A 7,120-nucleotide genomic window follows, 5' to 3' on the forward strand; every position below is an offset into this window, starting at 1 on the left:
ATATAATGTAACATTCTACAGATTTACATGTCTATATTATCAAAAACGTATAATGTCTACCTGTGCACCCTGGACTTTTTTCAACTTTCTTCTTTCAGGAAGCCAAACAAATCATAAAACAAAATAAACCAATGTCTTACTATAATGGAAGCAACTCTTTAATCCTGAAATTTTTTTCATTTTTCAACTACCATAAACATTTCTCTTTATAGAGGACTAACACCAGGAAACAAATTCCAAAGTTTAAAATACAGCTTACTGAGCTGTTAGAAGTTTTTAAAAGTTTTAAAAACATGTTGTGCTGTCTGGTTTAATTTTTGCAAGGCAAACATTTCTGTGATTATAATTAAGGGAACTTTGATATTTAAATTATGTTACAACTGATGGAATATTCTAACCCTGAGAAAATAGAGAAGGGTAAACGATTACCACTGACAAGCATGCACAACACAAATTTTTGAAAGTATTATGTATCTTATCTTTTCAATTCTGTACTTTGGGTGTCCCAATTTTACCTTGTACAATCTGTAAGGTTATACTTAAAACATTATGACAAAAACATCAGAGCTACAAAAATAAAGCTTTTAAAAAAAATCATCCTTACTAAAAAACAAACAAATGTATATTCATTCCCAAAACTATAACTGTAGAAGCTTCTACTGTGTTTGAAATTTAATTCTTAAAAAAAAAACTGATAGCATTAATACGAAATTAATATTAGCACAGACTAAATTATCTTATTTTTAAATGTGCTACATTGCCACATGTAGTTGGATTTTTTTTTTTACCAGTTGATTTCACAAACTATGTACAAACTTCACTGGGATTGTTTAAACACCCCCCACTCCCCCACCCCTCCACCCCTGCTCCACTCCACTAATCAGATAATATTATTGTCTAAAACCATGATATGGTTTGGAGATTTTAAAGATCATTGGAGTTCTGGTTTTAGTGCTAGGACTGTTAATTAAGATATAGTTGTTTTATATATATGAAAACTATCAAATATATACCAAACTGATTAACAAACTACCTCATATTCTTCATATATGTTCAAATACCAGACATGTTCAAAAACTTTTAGATAAATACCTCTTTCATGAAAGGCTTATAAAATACTTTACAAGATTTTAAATGTAAACGTTCTACATCAAAGCACAAGGTTTTTTTTTTTTTTTTTTTTTTTTTTTTTTTTTTTTTTTTTAAGTTTCTTAGCTGGTAAGTCAAAGTTTTACCAACAAAAGATATTTTATTTGGTCCTGCTTTATTCTAATCTGTATAGCTATTCAAAAGTCTTGTAATTCATTGTAATCACTGTCAGGTAGACAGATTGTCACTTGGTGATTTTCTACAGTTGGACACACTTGACTAGTTATTAAAATCACATTTGAAGGAAGTTCTTACCCCTCTTCCTTGTGCCTCTTACAACTTTTCACGCCCTTCTCAAATTTCAGCTATATCTTCTCCTCCCACCAAAAGTAAGTTAAAGAACATTGTTGCACTCTGCTAAACAGGGTGAAATAGAGGCATTCAGTACACTGTCTCTGGTGTAAGGAACATAGTCAAAAAAGGTCACCATAGGCCAAAAAGAAAATTGCCTCCTTACTAGATTCTGTACCGAGAGTAAGTGGTCTCCTGTCATGTTTTTTCCCTGTCTTCTCTGAGTGAATTGAACTTTAAACACACACACACACACACACACACACACACACACACACACACACACACAGAGTTAGCAAGCCCAAAACAGAATCTTAGAATTCTTAAAGATGAAAATAGTTATATACCAAATTTTAACGATAACTCGAAAAATTTTAAACACAAGGTAACAAAGTGGGACTTTAATAAATTGATAGAACATGAGCATTGTCTTTGCAAAATGAATGAATTCCCAATAAAGATAAGCTCTCTAGACAACATTTATAGTTACCAGAATTATAAAACTCTTACCCTTATAACTAATCACTATAAAGAGTATTTTCATCATATCAGGTTTATTTGAGCAGAACTTTTTACTTCAATATTTGGAAATCGTAGATTGAAAAAATTTTGTGCCTATTTGATTTTAAATGGACTCTGAAATTTGATGTGTCCCTTCTACATAAGTATAAAAAACAGACACACATAAATCATCAAAGAAGTAGTATTTGTCTAAGTTATTGATTATGTAACTGAAAATTACATGACTCATTTGTCCAATTTTATAAAGACACAATATCAATTTTTCACCGAGGCATCAACAGATGAAAAATGATTCTATTTTTAAATCACCACAATATAAATCAATTAAAGAAGTTTTATTATTTAGATTTCAACAATGAATGTTTCTCTTTAAACACCTGAATTATTTAGAAAATATTTTATCATTTAGATATTTCATACTGCCAATTTAATTAATGAAATAACAATCAAGAAATATTAAGGAACATTTTTTGCAGAAATGAGAGCTAATTTTCATAAATGTCTTTGTTTCAGATTCAATTACCATCCAGTAAAATCTTACATTTTTCAATTAAAATTTTCCTGATAAATTAATTAATGCAATATTCACAGAGACCATTCATAACCATTTTATAATGAGTAGGACATAGCTAGTGCAACAAAATAAATTTAACTATCCTATTTACATGCTCTAAAGATATGCAGTAAAACTTCAGCTTTTCCTCCATTTCTCTCTCACATAAACACTAGTAAACAAATTCCTTTATATAACAAAGCTACAAAGATTTTTGCCATGTCAACATTAATATATGGAAACCAAGGAGTCAAAGAAAATAGTCAAAGTAAAACAAAGCAGACAACATCCAGTAGTTAAATATAACCATTTTAGGTAGAAAAATATCAATCTATATCTTAAAAAAATCAAAATAAATGCCATTTAAAAAGTTAATTCCTTCTATTCCTAGTAATTCCATCAGAGCACACAGAAATAAGTAAAAAAAAGGTCCTAGCTTGACCTTTTACAAACATACCCATAAAGTTTTACAAAAGTATAAAATCAGGCATCAAATCCAAATCTTTTATAATAATAAAAGAACTCTGCGTTGCCATTCTAACAAGGGGGCCTCCATTACTAATGCTTAGGACCTTAAACATTTTATAATGAATTATTATCCTTTTAAATTATTCCTTAACATGCTAAATTTCTCGTAAGATAAAAAGTTAGGTCATTTCAAATATACATTTGAAGACTTTTGTTATCTTTAACAAGATAAAATTATAAAACTGATTATCTAACATTCTACAACTAAATAATAAAACTCCTGGCATTTTTTTTAATGATTAACTCAAATCAATTCCAATACCCAACATTTCAAGACACAAAGCACACATAAAGTTGTTAATTAACTCCTATGTTTGAATGCACAATCTAGTAGATATCAAGAAAGTAATCAAGAGGACAGGTAAAAGTAAGTTATATCTCTTTTTCTCATTGTGTTTTGTATCCTTTTGTAGCTAGCTATAACTGTAGATTCATTTTCAGACCGTGTTTATAAGGTATAAACCATGGGATCTTAATCAGGAACCGTCAAAATTTTATTAGTAGACATAGTATTTTATTCAGCACAAGTACTTGCTGTGATTTAAACAGAACACATAGGCCTCCAGGCCTTCTTTACTTTGATGTCTATAGACGCACTTACCAATAAATAATAGTTCATTTATCATTCACTCAACAAATGATAGCTTAGGTCAGAGAGGTCTAAAACAGACAGGTGATGCCAAACACATAGAACCAGAGGAAATCATACTAAAGAAACTAAATCAGTGTAGAAATGTACTTATCAAGAAGTTTCTACAAATAGATATGATTTTTAAACACCTGACTAAAACCAGAATGTTCTTTTGGTCCCAAGAAACCTTGCTAAAACTGAAGATTTATCTAAGTTGATTTATCTGTTAATTACCAATTATAAGGAAAATGAAAAATAGGAGCAAATTCTACACTTTTTCAAATCTCTTGTGGTTGGCTAAATAAAAAAATCAGCTGAAAGTACTCAGCTCTGCATATTAACCTTCCATACCGCAAGCCACATGTGACTAAAGGGGCCAGGGGCCAGAGGAGAATCCTTTGACCTATGGAACTATCCATTTTGGTCTTCAGGCAAGGCTCTGTAAGTGATCATTTTACACAGATTTATCAATCATATTTTTCAAGTTCAGCATTCTATCTGCTTAGTTTGAAAGAAGATACGTGCTCATCCTCAAGGGAAATGAGCCCCAGGTGTTTTACCTGTAAGCTACAACTCCCCATGGTAAAAATGGACTAACCACTGTCCATTCATCTTTTCTGGAAGATGTATGTTGTGTTCATTCTCATCTTTTTCACAAGAAGGGTATGTATATGTCACTGTTGCAACATCCTAGGTGCAACAGTGAGATGAGGTCATGACAACCAATCAGAAGTCACTAGTGAAGCGTTAAAGTAAACATAGCTGCTGGAGCTGCAGCTCTGCTTGAAAAATGCCCCCTCCATTATTTCAGCAATTTTCTCAAGACGTGACCTGGGACTGAAATGCCTGAAATGTCACTTGACTCTGTTTTGTGCTTCTTCCCAATATGCATTTAGGTAACAGCACCCTGCTAATATTTGTAAAATGTTTGTCACAACCATGCTTCAACATGTAGCCCCCTAAATGTTGTATTCCATGGTATAAAAATACCATAATATGGACCAACACAGATTATCCCAGTAAGTTTCCAACTTCAAATAGCTCATCAAGTTAGTCAGTAAAAGAAAACATGCCACAAAAAGTTTTCAGAGGACCACCTGTTGTCTATTATTTTTACATAGCACTTACTCATAAATCATAACACAGGGTAATTAATCAAGCTGTCAAAGAGAAGGTCAAAGGTTATATGGTAGAGTCAGAAGGTCATGCATGGGCTGATAGAGGTCAGGGTCACACTGCATTCCTCATTATCAAGTTGGGATGAGAGACGGCCCAAGCAAACAAAAGTGAAAGCAGATGGAGAAGTGAGTGGATAAAAAAAAAAAAAGAAAATTTCACAAACAAAAAGAAAAGTGAAAGAAGACTGTCAGCTGCCTTCAAGTAGAGAATAGAAGAGAAAAGAAATAAACTGAAATGTGCTCAAAGGAGCTCAAGAACATAAAGAAACTATAGTTTTATTAATTAAATAAGTTGAAGATAAGTTTTCTTGGCCATTTTATTAGGGCATACTAAGCAATATTAGAAAACATATGTTTGCTATCTCTATACTTTCCCTAGTTAGTGTGCTCAAGATAAATTAAGGTAAAGGCAAAGAGTTCCAAGGATAAAGTATGATTACAAAAAAACTACCCCAAAACTTATGAGAGGTTCCCTCCCCCTTTAATATTGTTTCAGGACTACAACATAGATGCAAATAGCTTTAAGCTATAGAATAGATAATTTTTCAGTATGATACAAAGCTATCCACAAACAAACTCATCATAAAAGTCCTTTTGAATAACCCAACAGTTATAAAATATTTTATTATTATGCTGGCCTGAATTAGATGCAGAAAACTGTGTAAAATTAGCTGTCACCCTTTGCTCAAAATCTTTGTTAATCTCATTTTGAATGTTTGCAGCTTTATCAACACATGCATCAATGTCAGCTCCTTGGTTACTGAACCGCTGTAGTTGGAAGAAGATATAATTAAAATGTTTTGGCACAGAAAAGGTGAAATTGTATCTTCCCTTGTTCCCTTAGGAGTCTGTAAAACATGAAGGATATATTGACAAACACACACCCTTGTCTCTGGTTCTGACATCCCAGGCTATCCAAGTGCTATTTATTTTAAAACATTCACTTTGCACTTACCCATATTCTCGCCTGCTCTGTTTCTAACTTTCCCTAGGTTTTAGAATATTATGTGGCTTAAACTTCACAAATTTCTGTTCTAATCATCAGTATCTTACTAAAGCATTCTGTAAATGTACAATAGCATTATAACAAACATTTACCATTCATTATCAAGGACAAAAATATTATTTAGTACTATAATATTATGAAATCTTTTATATTCTTTGCTTCTCATTCTTATAAAGAGACACAAATATACACCCATACATTCACACATTAAACTAAAAAGAAGTAACAAGCTACCATTGTTGCCCAGTCAATGACAGATCAAAATCCCTAAATGGATATAGGGGACCCTGCAGATACATCTCCTTTATTAGATGGCCCCAAGCGGACTTGGATAGACAAATTTATCTTATGAACTTTACTGTTCTGCGTGCTAGATACGCCTTTATGCTTAAGAGTGCTGAATGAAGTCCAATGTTCTCCTTACTTCTTATTAAAGTCCACTATAAAATTGTGGAAATATTGTAGTTATCAAGCTACAGATATGATAACTGAACATGGTTTTTCAAAATATTATCACTCTGACCTCATCAGATACCATAGAAATATATGCTTAAGTTTTTAAGTTACTCTTGAAACCTACTTAAGAACCGTGGTACATAAATCACTTTATCTTAAAACATGCCACCTTTCTCTTTTTTTCCCAAATAAATATCATGTTTAAAATATTTTTTGCTGTTTCTTCAAGAATATATCAGTACTTTGCTTGTGGTTCTCAAGTCCACTTGCAAGTCGATGAGGACATAATGAATGATCTCAAGTATTCACCGAGTCAATAATTCATTAAAAACTGATTTCATGCAACAAATATTTATTAAGCAGCTACTACCTACCAAGCACTCTGCTAGGTACAGTGCTCTACTTAACGAATCCCTTTTTAAGATATTTCTATTCAGTAGAAAATTCCAAATCAGAATTAAGTACAAATCCCTAAGATGTCCGTTTTATTCTTCAAGAGACAGAGGAATATAAAAAGGAAAACAAAAAAGAGAACGCGTTATGACAAAATATTCCTAAAACCAATCTAGCTAGACTTTTAAGGATGACTAACCCTAAATGGTAAGCTATGTTTGTGTTTGTGTTAACAGAATTTAAACTTACTCCATCACAATCCAAATGTAGTGGTTGGGAGCGTGTGTGTGCATGTAGGTTTGTGTTGTATACATTCACATTCAGACATTTTAAAAAGTAAAATCATTTCATAATCTAAGGGGAAAGCTTCTATACACATCTACTTCCTACCAAACAGGTGCAACTGAGTATAG

General features: G+C 32.1%; 1 protein-coding gene across 4 annotated transcripts in view; it reads right to left on the bottom strand.

Moving 5' to 3' along the window:
- The window catches only part of FAM172A (family with sequence similarity 172 member A), a 396,509-nt gene that overhangs the window by 225,064 nt on the left and 164,325 nt on the right, over positions 1-7,120 (bottom strand). The window lies entirely within an intron of this gene.

Source organism: Rhinolophus ferrumequinum, chromosome 7 (assembly GCF_004115265.2).
Source record: "Rhinolophus ferrumequinum isolate MPI-CBG mRhiFer1 chromosome 7, mRhiFer1_v1.p, whole genome shotgun sequence".
Classification (NCBI taxonomy): Eukaryota; Metazoa; Chordata; class Mammalia; order Chiroptera; family Rhinolophidae; genus Rhinolophus; species Rhinolophus ferrumequinum.